We start from the raw sequence: 16,765 nt of genomic DNA, 5'->3' as shown, positions 1-16,765 counted from the left end.
AGGGAAAGCTGCCCCTGACACCCTGCTGGGCACCTACCCAGAGGGAAAGCTGCCCCTGACACCCTGCTGGGCACCTACCCAGAGGGAAAGCTGCCCCTGACACCCTGCTGGGCACCTACCCAGAGGGAAAGCTGCCCCACCACCCTGCTGGGCACCTACCCAGAGGGAAAGCTGCCCCACCACCCTGCTGGGCATCTACCCAGAGGGAAAGCTGCCCCACCACCCTGCTGGGCACCTACCCGGAGGGAAAGCTGCCCCGACACCCTGCTGGGCACCTACCCGGAGGGAAAACTGCCCCGACACCCTGCTGGGCATCTACCCGGAGGGAAAGCTGCCCCTGACACCCTGCTGGGCATCTACCCGGAGGGAAAGCTGCCCCTGACACCCTGCTGGGCACCTACCCGGAGGGAAAGCTGCCCCTGACACCCTGCTGGGCACCTACCCGGAGGGAAAGCTGCCCCTGACACCCTGCTGGGCAGCTACCCGGAGGGAAAGCTGCCCCTGACACCCTGCTGGGCAGCTACCCGGAGGGAAAGCTGCCCCTGACACCCTGCTGGGCAGCTACCCGGAGGGAAAGCTGCCCCTGACCCCCTGCTGGGCATCTACCCGGAGGGAAAGCTGCCCCTGACACCCTTCTGGGCATCTACCCGGAGGGAAAGCTGCCCCTGACACCCTGCTGGGCATCTACCCGGAGGGAAAGCTGCCCCTGACACCCTGCTGGGCATCTACCCGGAGGGAAAGCTGCCCCTGACACCCTGCTGGGCACCTACCCGGAGGGAAAGCTGCCCCACCACCCTGCTGGGCACCTACCCGGAGGGAAAGCTGCCCCACCACCCTGCTGGGCACCTACCCGGAGGGAAAACTGCCCCTGACACCCTGCCGGGCATCTACCCGGAGGGAAAGCTGCCCCTGACACCCTGCCGGGCATCTACCCGGAGGGAAAGCTGCCCCTGACACCCTGCTGGGCATCTACCCGGAGGGAAAAGCTGCCCCTGACACCCTGCTGGGCACCTACCCGGAGGGAAAGCTGCCCCTGACACGCTGCTGGGCACCTACCCGGAGGGAAAGCTGCCCCTGACAACCCTGCTGGGCAGCTACCCGGAGGGAAAGCTGCCCCTGACACCCTGCTGGGCAGCTACCCGGAGGGAAAGCTGCCCCTGACACCCTGCTGGGCAGCTACCCGGAGGGAAAGCTGCCCCTGACACCCTGCTGGGCATCTACCCGGAGGGAAAGCTGCCCCTGACACCCTGCTGGGCATCTACCCGGAGGGAAAGCTGCCCCTGACACCCTGCTGGGCATCTACCCGGAGGGAAAGCTGCCCCTGACACCCTGCTGGGCATCTACCCGGAGGGAAAGCTGCCCCTGACACCCTGCTGGGCATCTACCCGGAGGGAAAGCTGCCCCTGACACCCTGCTGGGCATCTACCCGGTGGGAAAGCTGCCCCTGACACCCTGCTGGGCATCTACCCGGAGGGAAAGCTGCCCCTGACACCCTGCTGGGCATCTACCCGGAGGGAAAGCTGCCCCCTGACACCCTGCTGGGCATCTACCCGGAGGGAAAGCTGCCCCTGACACCCTGCTGGGCATCTACCCGGAGGGAAAGCTGCCCCTGACACCCTGCTGGGCATCTACCCGGAGGGAAAGCTGCCCCTGACACCCTGCTGGGCATCTACCCGGAGGGAAAGCTGCCCCTGACACCCTGCTGGGCACCTACCCGGAGGGAAAGCTGCCCCTGACACCCTGCTGGGCACCTACCCGGAGGGAAAGCTGCCCCACCACCCTGCTGGGCACCTACCCGGAGGGAAAGCTGCCCCTGACACCCTGCTGGGCACTTACCCGGAGGGAAAGCTGCCCCTGACACCCTGCTGGGCAGCTACCCGGAGGGAAAGCTGCCCCTGACACCCTGCTGGGCAGCTACCCGGAGGGAAAGCTGCCCCTGACACCCTGCTGGGCACCTACCCGGAGGGAAAGCTGCCCCACCACCCTGCTGGGCACCTACCCGGAGGGAAAGCTGCCCCTGACACCCTGCTGGGCACTTACCCGGAGGGAAAGCTGCCCCTGACACCCTGCTGGGCAGCTACCCGGAGGGAAAGCTGCCCCTGACACCCTGCTGGGCAGCTACCCGGAGGGAAAGCTGCCCCTGACACCCTGCTGGGCAGCTACCCGGAGGGAAAGCTGCCCCTGACACCCTGCTGGGCAGCTACCCGGAGGGAAAGCTGCCCCTGACACCCTGCTGGGCAGCTACCCGGAGGGAAAGCTGCCCCGACACCCTGCTGGGCAGCTACCCGGAGGGAAAGCTGCCCCGACACCCTGCTGGGCACCTACCCGGAGGGAAAGCTGCCCCGACACCCTGCTGGGCACCTACCCGGAGGGAAAGCTGCCCCGACACCCTGCTGGGCACCTACCCGGAGGGAAAGCTGCCCCGACACCCTGCTGGGCACCTACCCGGAGGGAAAGCTGCCCCACCACCCTGCTGGGCACCTACCCAGAGGGAAAGCTGCCCCACCACCCTGCTGGGCACCTACCCAGAGGGAAAGCTGCCCCTGACACCCTGCTGGGCACCTACCCAGAGGGAAAGCTGCCCCTGACACCCTGCTGGGCACCTACCCAGAGGGAAAGCTGCCCCACCACCCTGCTGGGCACCTACCCAGAGGGAAAGCTGCCCCACCACCCTGCTGGGCACCTACCCAGAGGGAAAGCTGCCCCTGACACCCTGCTGGGCACCTACCCAGAGGGAAAGCTGCCCCACCACCCTGCTGGGCACCTACCCAGAGGGAAAGCTGCCCCACCACCCTGCTGGGCATCTACCCAGAGGGAAAACTGCCCCGACACCCTGCTGGGCAGCTACCCAGAGGGAAAACTGCCCCCGACACCCTGCTGGTCATCTGTTAAAAAGAAAGAACTCCTCTAGTGCAGTGCTGCGGCTTTTAATATTTGTTCTGTCTAATTTCCCACCCTTCGGACCTGAAAGCATTGGTTTGGGGATGGCTCAGGCATAAGCCTAATGTCAGGCCACGGTACTGGGTCAGAGAGGAGCTGCTTTTTACTGAGACAGGACCACACTTCCTGCAGCTCCTAGCACCACCCTTGGGGCCGATTCCTTCTTCTCTGGTTGCACTTTTGAACTGATGCCGGTGGCTTTTTCTCATCCCTTTTGGACAGGTGAAGAGCCGCCGGCTGCATCTTGTCCTGGCACCTGTTTCTTTGGTCGGACGCTCCATCCTGCCAATCAGAGCGGGGCGGAGGCGCTCTCTCAGGGCGTTTCCCATTGGGCGGTGAATGCCAGATATTCAGATGAGCCCTTGGGTGGGCGCGCGCCCGCTGCCGGAGGCGCGCGGCGCGTTCGCCGCCGCCGCCGCGTCCTCAGACAACCCTGCGCCGGGACGCGCTGAGCATTCCGAGCACGTTCTGTGCGCCGAGCTGCGAGGCGCACGAGGCGGCGCGGGACACAGGTGGAATGAGGGGCGCGGTTTCCTCTGAACATGACCTGCAGGGGCTGAGGGTGCAAAGTGCCCGCATGCGTTGTACCTGCTCCTTGTGAAAGCAGCTGGGAATTACTTAGCTTCCTATCTAACTCCCTTTGCAAATTCTTCTCATAATGGGGAAAGGCATCTTAGGCTGAGCTTGGCCAACCGCGGGTGGGTGACCTCAATGCATGAATGCAAATCCAAGATTGCACACAAGGAGCCTGGGTCTGTCCATAGCTGCTCAACATTTAGGAACAGACCAGTCAAAAAGGGACAGACGCAATAGGCCCATTAATCCCATATTTATTTATTGAACATTTCTTACACACCGCCTCCCTGACCCAACAAAGCGATACATAGTAAGAGAAACATACAATATAATAAAACTACAACTCGCCCTGTTCCACCGATCCACAAAAATTCCATTACATAAACCCAGCTAGAAATCATGATAGAAAACCCACCCCACACCAAGCACTTCCCAGGGAGAAACATCAGGAAAACTCAGCCAAGAGCAAACTATGGGAATTTTAACCTTTTTTTTTGTTTGTTTATCACAAAGAATCAATTTCTTTTCCTGTCTTATCATAATTAAGAGCTTCCAAACTGGAAAATGAAGCCACTGCAGATGTGGAAAATACCAAACCATCAATCCAAATGGTCATCCTCTTTATCGGCATTTGCCCAAAAATTCATCCTAATGCTAGAGAGAAATTGCAGTTAATGACATTTTATATTGTTGAGACTGTAACTTACCTAAGAAACATAGAAACGTGATGGCAGAAAAAAACAAACAAACAGCTTCTCTAGTCTGCCCATACCCCCAACTCTTCATCTTTACAATCTCTACAACTCCATCAGAGATGATCTCTCTGTGCTTGTGCCTTGCGTTCCTCTACTGGGAGAATGTCCTATGCATTCACTACCCTTGCAGTAAGGAAATATTTCCTCAATCTTCCCCTTTTACCCTCATCCCAGGACCCCTCATTCCAGTACCTCCTTTCCTCTAGGATATATATATCTTTAGTAGGGATGTGCATTCCTTGCTCTGTCTGTTTTATGTGTTTCAGCGGGTCGCATGTATCAGATGAATGGAGAGTAGGTGCACCAGAATGGATGGTGTGCACATATGTACACGCCGACTACATACTTGCACACCATCTGTTTTGGCGTGCCTACTATCCATTCGTCACATCTGTGTGTACTGCTGAAATGAATGAAACAAACGGAGCAACAAATGCACATCCCTGATGTTTAAATCTGACTTTACAATGAAGCCCACTGACCATTTTAGCAGCCTCCCTCTGGACAGACTCCATCCTGTTTATATCCTTTTCAAGGTGCGGTCTCCTGAGCTGCACACAGTACTCCAAATGAGGTCTCAGCAGAGACTTATACAAGGGCAATATTGCCTCCTTTTATCTGTTGTGAGCTGTGGCATTAAGCGGGAGATCAATAATAATGTATGTATGTCCCCAGCGTTGTCTTAGTAAAATTCTCCTGTAAGGAAAACCTTTTTAGAGCCAAGTTGCATTGACTTAGCAAGGTGATGGAATAAATCTAAGACAGCTAAAGGAATTACTAAGAGTAGCAGAGGCCAGCGAGGTGGGAAGAGCAAATATCTCCTCAGGCACCCAAACAGGAAGATAATGAGTTTAGGGGAATGCACTGAAAAAGGTTGAGTTTTGGTTTTCATTCTATTTACTTAATGTTAAATAAAGAGAAAGAAATGGGAAAACAAACAGAAACAAAAGAAGCAAATTTGGGTGCAGGCCTCGCTCCCTGCCAGGCCAGTCCTCCTCCCCCCCCCCCCCCCCCCCCAAGCTGGCTTCCTCACAGGGCAGAGGGAATCCCCAGGATTAGTTTTCAAAATGATTTCAGCCATTTTGGAGCCCCTGTGAAAATCCGCAGAATCAAAACAAATTTTAAAAAGGATTTGTTTTTATGGCATCTTGCAGAGTCTTGTACTCTCAGGTATTGCTCGTTGTAGTGCATTATGTATTGGTCTTCCAGTGAATTCCCTGAGAGCCTGTGGCTCAGATACTAACTGGGTCTAGGATGCATGATCATATTACAGCGGTGCTTTTTTCACTCCACTGGCTTCCTATCCAGTGGAGAATTCAATTCAAACTTGCAATGCTTGTCCATAAACTGCCAACTAATGTCTCAGTACCATGGATTAATTACATTTTATGTATTTAGAATCCATTACGTTCTTTCAGATCTGCTCAGCAGGGCTTACTAGAAGTACCCTCCCTCATCCAGCCCATCTCAGTGAAACCCCTTCTCCTTGGAATTCAGGCTCTCCCTGAAGTGCTTCAGATTTTCTCCATGGACGATGTTCTGTGACCTGCGTCTCCTTTTCGTTGCCTTTTTGATTTTTGAATGCAAATATGTAGATTAAATAACCCTGAGTCTGTAAAAGTGAACATCTTCCCCACTGTAGGAAGGATAACACTGCCAGTCCGACTGATCGCCTAGGGTGGGAGTTCTTTTACCAAATCCACCTTCACAGCAGCAGCTGTGAGTTTCAGCACAGCACACGGGTAATGCTGGAGTCCTTCATCCTGTCATACCTGAGGCTCTATTATTCAAGCTTGCATCAGTGTCTGTCAGCGTCTAGCTGATCTTTTGTACTTATACCCTGTAACATCCATAGCTATTCCAGTACTATGACACCCACCTAACATACACACTGAGCGCCACTTATACACCTCACTTCTGCCTTACAACACCTCCTGCTATTCCAGTACTGAGACCCTCACACACAGCTCTGCCAATGCACCTCACTCCTGCCCTGCAGCACCTCCTGCTATTCCAGTACTGAGACCCTCACACACAGCTCTGCCAATGCACCTCACTCCTGCCCTGCAGCACCCCCTGCTATTCCAGTACTGAGACCCTCACACACAGCTCTACCAATGCACCTCACTCCTGCCCTGCAGCACCCCCTGCTATTCCAGTACTGAGACCCTCACACACAGCTCTACCAATGCACCTCACTCCTGCCCTGCAGCACCCCCTGCTATTCCAGTACTGAGACCCTCACACACAGCTCTGCCAATGCACCTCACTCCTGCCCTGCAGCACCCCTGCTATTCCAGTACTGAGACCCCCACACACACACACAGCTCTGCCAATGCACCTCACTCCTGCCCTGCAGCACCCCCTGCTATTCCAGTACTGAGACCCTCACACACAGCTCTACCAATGCACCTCACTCCTGCCCTGCAGCACCCCCTGCTATTCCAGTACTGAGACCCTCACACACAGCTCTACCAATGCACCTCACTCCTGCCCTGCAGCACCTCCTGCTATTCCAGTACTGAGACCCCCCCACACAGCTCTACCAATGCACCTCACTCCTGCCCTGCAGCACCCCCTGCTATTCCAGTACTGAGACCCTCACACACAGCTCTGCCAATGCACCTCACTCCTGCCCTGCAGCACCCCTGCTATTCCAGTACTGAGACCCCCACACACACACACAGCTCTGCCAATGCACCTCACTCCTGCCCTGCAGCACCCCCTGCTATTCCAGTACTGAGACCCTCACACACAGCTCTACCAATGCACCTCACTCCTGCCCTGCAGCACCCCCTGCTATTCCAGTACTGAGACCCTCACACACAGCTCTACCAATGCACCTCACTCCTGCCCTGCAGCACCTCCTGCTATTCCAGTACTGAGACCCCACACACAGCTCTGCCAATGCACCTCACTCCTGCCCTGCAGCACCTCCTGCTATTCCAGTACTGAGACCCCCCATACAGCTCTGCCAATGCACCTCCCTCCTGCCCTGCAGCACCTCCTGCTATTCCAGTACTGAGACCCCCCCACACAGCTCTGCCAATGCACCTCACTCCTGTCCTGCCGCACCCCTGCTATTCCAGTACTGAGACCCCACACACAGCTCTACCAATGCACCTCACTCCTGCCCTGCAGCATCCCCTGCTATTCCAGTACTGAGACCCTCACACACAGGTCTCCCAATGCACCTCACTCCTGCCCTGCAGCACCTCCTGCTATTCCAGTACTGAGACCCCACACACAGCTCTGCCAATGCACCTCACTCCTGCCCCGCAGCACCCCCTGCTATTCCAGTACTGAGACCCCACACACAGCTCTGCCAATGCACCTCACTCCTGCCCCGCAGCACCCCCTGCTATTCCAGTACTGAGACCCCCCACACACAGCTCTGCCAATGCACCTCACTCCTGCCCTGCAGCACCCCCTGCTATTCCAGTACTGAGACCCTCACACACAGCTCTGCCAATGCACCTCACTCCTGCCCTGCAGCACCTCCTGCTATTCCAGTACTGAGACCCCACACACAGCTCTGCCAATGCACCTCACTCCTGCCCTGCAGCACCCCCTGCTATTCCAGTACTGAGACCCTCACACACAGCTCTACCAATGCACCTCACTCCTGCCCTGTAGCACCCCCTGCTATTCCAGTGCTAAAACAATCAATCTCTCTCTCTCTCTCTCTTCTGGCAGGGGCTGATTTCCAAGAAATTTCAATATTCATTAAAGAACTTTATGATGGAAATTTTATGATGGAAATTTAAAATCACCCCTGCTAATTTTTCTTTCCTTTGATCATTTAAACCATAGCAACAGCATCAGCAAGTAACAGTTGAAACCCAGTCTGAGTCTGTGCTATCTGCACTGGAGAGCCCACAGTTCAAGCGCCACCATCTGGTGAAAAGGGTATAGTGCAGCTTCACATCTAAATGCGTCTTTCTCCTCTGCTCAGCAGCACAAAGCAAGCAGAAACTATCTTTCCCGTGCATAGACACGCAAATTCAAAGTGATATTCTAATCAAATACCATAGGCAGACATCTCTGCTAAGGTAAAAAGCCAAAAACATGTGAGGTATGCACAAAACCTAAGCTTATTTAGAAATGCATAATGTGCTTAGATGCATAATTGTGAGAGACTGAGTGGTGTTTCCTGGCTGGGGGTACAAAGCCCCACTGACTCCAGCTTTTCTTCAAAACAGGTTTAACTTTTATTTGTATAATCAACACAGATCAACATTGTCAGTATTTACTTACTCACGGGCCGATGCAATAAAGTGCGCTCAGGCTGAGCGCACCATTAGCCCACGCTTGGCTGCACGTTTTCGATGCGCTATTTTTGCCCCTTATACAGTAAGGGGTAATAGCGCTGGAAAACGTGCGTCCAACCCCCCTGAAACTAAAGCGTTAATTTCGGCCAGCACCGGGAAAGTGTACACAGAAGCAGAAAAAACTGCTTTTCTGTACACTCTCCAACTTAATATCATAGCAATATTAAGTCGGAGGCCCCAAAAATAAAAACAAATCAAAAATTAAAAAATAAAATTAAAAATCTGCCCACGGCCCGCAGGTTGGAAGACAGATGCTCAATTTTGCTGGCATCCGTTTTCCGAACCCGTGGCTGTCAGCGGGCTCGAGAACTGACGCCAGTAAATTTGAGCGTCGGCCGTCAAACCTGCTGACAGCCTCTGCTTCTGTCAAAAAGGAGGCGCTAGGGATGAGCTAGTGTCCCTAGCGCCTCCTTTTAACGCGGGTCCTCATTTACATATTTCTTTTTTCTGAATCGTGCGCCCAGGAGAATGGCCTGGGCGCTCGCCGGCTCTCCCGCGGGTTTTTCTGTATCAGCCCGTTACAGGGTTGGACTGCCTTGCCTCTGGAGAGTGTACACTCCCTTCTGGTTTGGACAGAATCACTTTATAGGAGCTGCCGCTCCTGGAGACATGGGGGCCTCTTGAACCCAGCTGGCCTTACTCTCCTATGCTCCCCAGCTGGTCCCACCCTCAGACCTCTTCCTGTCCCAACAAGGTTTCTTTGTGGGATTTAAGGTGGACCAGGCTATACAACAAGGGGGAAAATGGGGTCACTCCACTACAATAATCTATTGTCTCATGCCACCTTGACATGCGAGAGCAATTACTTCCATAAAGAGAGAAATAAGCTTTAACACTTCTTCATGGTAACTTTAAAACCAGCATGCAGGCACCCATACACGAGCGAGCATATGCTGCAATTTTGAATCGTGTGCTTGCCATGGTATTTTCTGTCCCCTTTATTTTAGCTCGCGCATGTGTATATACACGCATAGGGTCTGATTTTCATGCTTAAAATTGGGTTTTATTTGAGTACATGCTCTTTACTCGAGCAAATGGGCTTTTGAAAATTGCTACGATAGTTTGTTGCATTTATGCTTGCAACTCCTTTGAAAATTACCTCCATAATTAGCAGCTTTTAAAATCTGTGTCGCTCACTCACAGCCCAGATTCTCGCGTATATTTGGCCTATTAGCATGAGCAACACTTTTTCAATTCGGCCCCAAGTTGCTGAGAGTTCGGTATAGGGTTTGAACTTCAGCACTGTTAATGGGAGTGTTAGGATTCACAGTTTGAGTCTTTAACAGGCTTTTGTGAGTTTGTGCCAATATATTTACATTTGAGCTGGTAAATGCTCCCATTATAACTCTGCTTGCAGCCCATTGTGTGGCAAGATGCCATAAATTATGCATCTAAGCACATTTTACATTTCTGATACCCGTCTTATTGAATACGCTTAGCTTTTGTGTGCCCAAGGCTGGCTTTTGGGGTGTGCGAACGGTGTGGCTGCATAGGCACCCCTGCAGCCCCTTTCTGTAGGATGTCTGTCAGCAGGAGGCTTTGCCTGTGCTGGTAACTGAAAGATCACCCTGCAGGGAGGAGGCGAGGTGAGAAAAAGGGGGATGCTGGGCACTGTGGGCAGGATACTGGTGCTGGACGGAGGGTGAGGAGGTGGGGCGGGGGGGGGGGGGGGTGCAGAGAGGGGTGTTCCGTGCAGGCACCACTGCCACTGCCGAATGAGGGAGTGCTGTGCTAGGCTTCCTGCCCAGGGAGGGGCTCCTAACAATTGCACTTTCTGCACAGAGCACCGGGTTAGCCTAGCGCAGGTTCTGTGTGGGTCCCAGGAGATTGACTGAGAGCAGGTCAGGAGGAAGCGGACATCTGCTGTCATCTCAGCAAAGCCCAAAAGCCTTCTGCAGTCTGGAGCACATTTGCATATATGTTCATAATCATTTGCATACTGATTAATGTTACTTTACATAAATAAAGTCATTTATCTGATATTTTCAGTGCCTGGAAATAATTTATTTTTGTCTTTGTTAGGAGGAAAAGAACCTTAGTTATTGGTGTTTGGCAGGGAAGAAAGGGAGCTTAGAATAGGGACCTGGAAAAGGAATCTCAGTGCAGAAGAACAGAGGGATCAAGGATGGAAGAAGGGGAGGAGATGTGGAATCCAGGAACAGAAGGAGGACAGGAAAGGAGGATTGAGGAAGGAAAAAAATACTGGATCCTGAATTGGGAAGGGGAGATCTGTGATCAGGAGGGAGGGAGGAAGGCACCAGTCTCTGTCACACACACCCATTTCTCAGGGCCAGTATTCGGCGTCCTAAAGTGAACCTTCGGTAATGCACCCCTACCTCCCATTTACCTATTGCTGACAGTTCCAGCACAGTGCTCCCTCCTACTGGTGGCAGTGGCTCCAGCACAGCGCTCCCTCCTACAGGTGGCAGTGGCTCCAGCACAGCGCTCCCTCCTACAGATGGCAGTGGCTCCAGCACAGTGCTCCCTCCTACTGGTGGCAGTGGCTCCAGCACAGCGCTCCCTTCTTTGGCAGTGGCTCCAGCACAGTGCTCCCTTCTTTGGCAGCAGTGGCTCCAGCACAGTGCTCCCTCCTACTGGTGGCAGTGGATCCAGCACAGCACTCCCTTCTTTGGCAGTGGCTCCAGCACAGCGCTCCCTTCTTTGGCAGTGGCTCCAGCACAGCGCTCCCTTCTTTGGCGGCAGTGGCTCCAGCACAGTGCTCCCTCCTACTGGTGGCAGTAGCTCCAGCACATGCTCCCTTCTTTGGCAGTGGCTCCAGCACAGCGCTCCCTTTTTTGGCAGTGGATCCAGCACAGCGCTCCCTCCTACTGGTGGCAGTGGCTCCAGCACAGCGCTCCCTTCTTTGGCAGTGGCTCCAGCACAGCGTTCCCTTCTTTGGCGGCAGTGGCTCCAGCACAGCGCTCCCTTCTTTGGCAGTGGCTCTAGCACAGCGCTCCCTTCTTTGGCGGCAGTGGCTCCAGCACAGCGCTCCCTTCTTTGGCAGTGGCTCCAGCACAGCGCTCCCTTCTTTGGCAGCAGTGGCTCCAGCACAGCAGGTCTCTGAGACGCTGGTAGAATTTTGCTGCCCCCAAAATTATGTTGCTCTAGGTGACCACCTAGTTTGCCTTCTTTGACCACAACCCATCCCAGTGCACTGGGAGCCTTCCCTTCCTCCGTTGCTAGCAGAGGCGTCACTGCCCTGATTGTGGATTTGCTCTGACCTTTGGCCAGAGTTTGTACTCCTGGTTCTGTAATCAGCATTGTCTGATAGATAATCCTGTCCCCACTGCTGCTCACACTCATCTGGCTTGCTTATTTAACTGGGCGGTTTACAATTTAAGGAAGTCCCAATGCCTGTGCAACCTGCCTAGCTTCAGTGAGATGAGGGCTTGATTATTGATAAAACAGAAGTAATCATGCTGAACAGAAACTCCTCTGCAAATTTCCCATCAATATTCAGATTTGAAAGCGTAAAATATCAGTTGTAATTGGCTCCAAAATCTAGGAGTCAGATTAAGACAGTGGTTAAAACCTTTTTTAAAAAACTAAAATGCTTCACAGATTGAAACTCCTACTAAATCCTCATGATTTCTCATCCGTATTTCAAGTCCTAGTTCCTATCAGGACGGGATTCTTGTAATATATATGTATAAATATACAAAAGGCTTGTGTCGGGCAGCTGCTCATGTTGGTCACCAGGTGATGCCTAGAACATTGGAAGGTGCAATGTGGAAAGTCAATCTGCTTTGTCTGCAAAGCACTGTGGCAAATACACACAGTCATGTGCACACACACAGGCATGCACATGTAGTGAGACACACACACACACAGGCTGGTATTGATCAGACAACCCGAGCAATGCTGGGTAATATTCACTAATATACTCTGTCTGCAAAGCCCTGTCTCTCACGCTCCCACACACAGGGACAGGCAGGCATAGGCACACACACATAGACACACGCAAGTACACACATGCTCCCACACGTGCACACACAGGCTCCCACACGTACATACACACAAGGGCACAGACCCCCTCACACACACATCTAGGCTGAGGTTATCCCTACATACACAGGCAAGGGCAGACACACAGGCTCCCCCAAACACACACACACACACACGAGCACAGGTACTCACAAAGGCAGACAGAGGCCACCACACATGCAGACTCCCCTAAACATACACATACACGCAGGCACAGGCACATAGACATGCACGTACACACAGGCTATTATAGAGCAGACTAGCCGAGCTGTGCCAGGCACTTTGTGCTAGCTCATTACATTTGGGACGTTCAGCAAATGCTATTCATGCACTTCAGATCATCCAGAACTGCTGATCCGGTGAGCCCTGTTCTTCCAGTGCTTGATTGGCTTCTGGGGTATTGGAGGATAAGATACAAGATTGCCACATTAATCCACAGAGCAGTAATTCGTCCCTGCAGGTCCGTGCTATGTTCCAGATTTTTGCTCCATGACAGAAACCTCCAACGGAGCTTTCTCTATTATGGAACATCTGTGGCTACCAATGTGCACGCAGTCCCTAAGATCAACATTGGAGCAGGGATATAGGCAGCATCCATACAGATCGGATGTTTCCTCTGGGGCCAAACATTTGTCTTTTATGTCGTGTAATGTGTTATGATTTTATGAATATTATTTGTTACCCACCTTGATTCTTGAGAAAGTGCAAGATATAAATAATTTTAAATAAGTATATTGAAATTCAAACTGGTGAATGACAGATCTTTGTTTCCGAATTAGCCAAGCGATATGATACCATTCAACCTTGTAGCTAATAACAGACAACGGACTGAGTACTAGTGAGACTTATTAACCAATCATAGTTGCCTCTTTGAAATCTACAAAGAAACATAGTAACATAATAATATTGGGATATAAAGACCAAATGACCTGTGGGATAGTTGAGTAAACTTTGTAGGCTGCAGACAATCTCCAGCCTTCCAGCATACAACCCGTGGACTTCCAGCTGCACCTCATAATAAGGATATTTCAGGAGCTGCCTTCTCCTGGAGACGTGGGGCCTCCTGTTCCCCACAGAGTCAGCCTCTTATCCTGCTGAGTTTTAAGGTGGGCCAGGCTAGATACATGTTAAAGAAGGGGTAAAGGGACATTCCTTTACATACTCTCCCCTTTAACTTTAACCAATTGGGGCAAGTGTCTTCACTCACCATAGATCCATCCAGGAAAGTGACTCCAGTCCCCAATATACTCCACTTGATCTCCTACCACCTAGATTCTGAGTAGGGGTTATAGGGTCATGGTTTCCCAAATAGCACTATTGTCCAGTGTCTACCCACAGTGCTTCATATGAGTGCAATCCTTCTCTGGCAAGACTCTGATGACTTCATCTCTTCCACTCACTCTAAACTAGGCTTCATTTATTTTATTTTATTTATTTATTTATTTAGGTTTTTTTATATACCGGCATTCATGACCAGGTCACATCATGCTGGTTTACATAGAAACAAGGGGTGCATCGAACAGTAGAACTAAATTGGTGCAAGGGGGAAGCAGGTATAAAAACTGGGAGAGGAAGAAAAGATGAACGGGGAGGAGTAAAAGAACTGTATGGGGATAAAATAAATAACTTAGTGATTATTTACAGTACCAAATGGAAGCATTGTTAAAGGAATTGGAGGCGGGTTGTTTTATATATATATATATATATATATATAAACAACAAGGGTTATTTTTCCCTTTATGCATCACCTTACACTTGTCCACATTAAATTTATCTGCCATTTGGATGCCCAATCTTTTAAGAAAACTAAAAAGTCATGGGATAGGAGGCGATGTCCTTTCATAGATTACAAACTTGTTAAAAGACAGGAAACAGAGAGTAGGATTAAATGGTCAATTTTCTCAATGGAAAAGGGTAAACAGTGGAGTGCCTCAGGGATCTGTACTTGGACCGGTGCTTTTCAATATATTTATAAATGATCTGGAAAGGAATACGACGAGTGAGGTAATCAAATTTGCAAATGAAACAAAATTGTTCAGAGCAGTTAAATCTCAAGCGGATTGTGATACATTACAGGAGGACCTTGCAAGACTGGAAGATTGGGCATCCAAATGGCAGATGAAATTTAATGTGGACAAGTGCAAGGTGTTGCATATCGGGATAAATAACCCATAGTTACACGATGTTAGTTTCCATATTAGGAACTACCACCTAGGAAAAAGATCTAGGCATCATAGTGGATAATACTTTAAAATTGTTGGCTCAGTGTGCTGCAGCAGTCAAAAAAGCAAACAGAATGTTAGGAATTATTAGGAAGGGAATGGTTAATAAAACGGAAAATGTCATAATGCCTCTGTATCGCTCCATGGTGAGACCGCACCTTGAATACTGTGTACAATTCTGGTCGCCGCATCTCAAAAATGATATAGTTGTGATGGAGAAGGTACAGAGAAGGGCGACCAAAATGATAAAGGGGATGGAACAGCTCCCCTATGAGGAAAGGCTGAAGAGGTTAGGGCTGTTCAGCTTGGAGAAGAGATGGCTGAGGGGGGATATGATAGAGGTCTTTAAGATCGACAGGTCTTGAATGAGTAGATGTTAGGGATGTGAATCGTTTTTTGACGATTTAAAATATCGTCCGATATATTTTAAATCATCAAAAAATCGTTAGGGCCACGATACAATACCAATTCCCCCAATTTATCGTTAAAAAATCGTAAATCGGGGGAAGGGGGAGGGCAGGAAAACCGGCACACTAAAACCCACCCCCGACCCTTTAAATTAAATCCCCCACCCTCCCGAACCCCCCCCCCCAATGCTTTAAATTACCTGGGGATCCGGCGGTGGTCCAGAACGGCGGCGGTCCGGAACGGCCCCCTCAATAGAATCGTGTTGTCTTCAGCTGGCGCCATTTTTCAAAATGGCCGCCGCAAAATGGCGGCGGCCATAGACAAAAACGATTCGACGGAGGAGGTCGTTCTGGACCCCCGCTGGACTTTTGGCAAGTCTTGTGGGGGTCAGGAGGCCCCCCCAAGCTGGCCAAAAGTTTCCTGGGAGTCCAGCGGGGTTCCGGGAGCGATTTCTTGCCGCGAATCGTTTCCGTACAGAAAATGGCACCGGCAGGAGATCGACTGCAGGAGGTCGTTCAGCGGGGGTTCCGGACCGCCGCTGAACGACCTCCTGCACTCGATCTCCTGCCGGCGCCATTTTCCGTACGAAAACGATTCGCGGCAAGAAATCGCTCCCGGAACCCCGCTGGACTCCCAGGAAACTTTTGGCCAGCTTGGGGGGGCCTCCTGACCCCCACAAGACTTGCCAAAAGTCCAGCGGGGGTCCAGAACGACCTCCTCCGTCGAATCGTTTTTGTCTATGGCCGCCGCCATTTTGCGGCGGCCATTTTGAAAAATGGCGCCGGCTGAAGACAACACGATTCTATTGAGGGGACCGTTCCGGACCGCCGCCGTTCTGGACCACCGCCGGATCCCCAGGTAATTTAAAGCATTTGGGGGGGGGGGTTCGGGAGGGTGGGGGATTTAATTTAAAGGGTCGGGATGGGTTTTAGGGGGGTTTAGTGTGCTGGCTCACGATTTTAACGATTTTTCACGATAGTTTACACACCCAAACGGCAACAATACGATTCCCTCCCCCTCCCAGCCGAAATCGATCGTTAAGACGATCGAGGACACGATTCACATCTCTAGTAGATGTGACTCAGTTATTTACACTTTTGAATAATAGAAGGACTAGGGGGCATTCCATGAAGTTAGCAAGTAGCACATTTAAGACTAATCGGAGAAAATTATTTTTCACAATGCACAATAAAGCTCTGGAATTTGTTGCCAGAGGATGTGGTTAGTGCAGTTAGTGTAGCTGGGTTCAAAAAAGGTTTGGATAAGTTCTTGGAGGAGAAGTCCATCAACGGCTATTAATCAAGTTTACTTAGGGAATAGCCACTGCTATTAATTGCATCAGTAACATGGGATCTTCTTAGAGTTTGTAATTGCCAGGTTCTTGTGGCCTGGTTTGGCCTCTGTTGGAAACAGGTTGCTGGGCTTGATGGACCCTTGGTCTGACCCAGCATGGCAAGTTCTTATGTTCTTATTTTGGGGAGAAATCACGTTAGCCAGATAAGTTATCCATATAACTTGCTGTAGAGCTGAGCTGAAGTTACCTAGATAA

The 16,765-nt window shown here is 51.5% G+C and overlaps 1 protein-coding gene across 3 annotated transcripts in view; it reads left to right on the top strand.

Moving 5' to 3' along the window:
• CDHR2 (cadherin related family member 2) overlaps positions 1-16,765 on the top strand; it is an 87,494-nt gene that overhangs the window by 4,282 nt on the left and 66,447 nt on the right. The gene's annotated exons all lie outside the window — the stretch shown is intronic.

This window comes from Rhinatrema bivittatum, chromosome 18 (assembly GCF_901001135.1).
Source record: "Rhinatrema bivittatum chromosome 18, aRhiBiv1.1, whole genome shotgun sequence".
Classification (NCBI taxonomy): domain Eukaryota; kingdom Metazoa; phylum Chordata; class Amphibia; order Gymnophiona; family Rhinatrematidae; genus Rhinatrema; species Rhinatrema bivittatum.
Note: the sequence above shows the minus strand (reverse complement) of the source record. Positions and strands in the feature narration are given on the sequence as shown.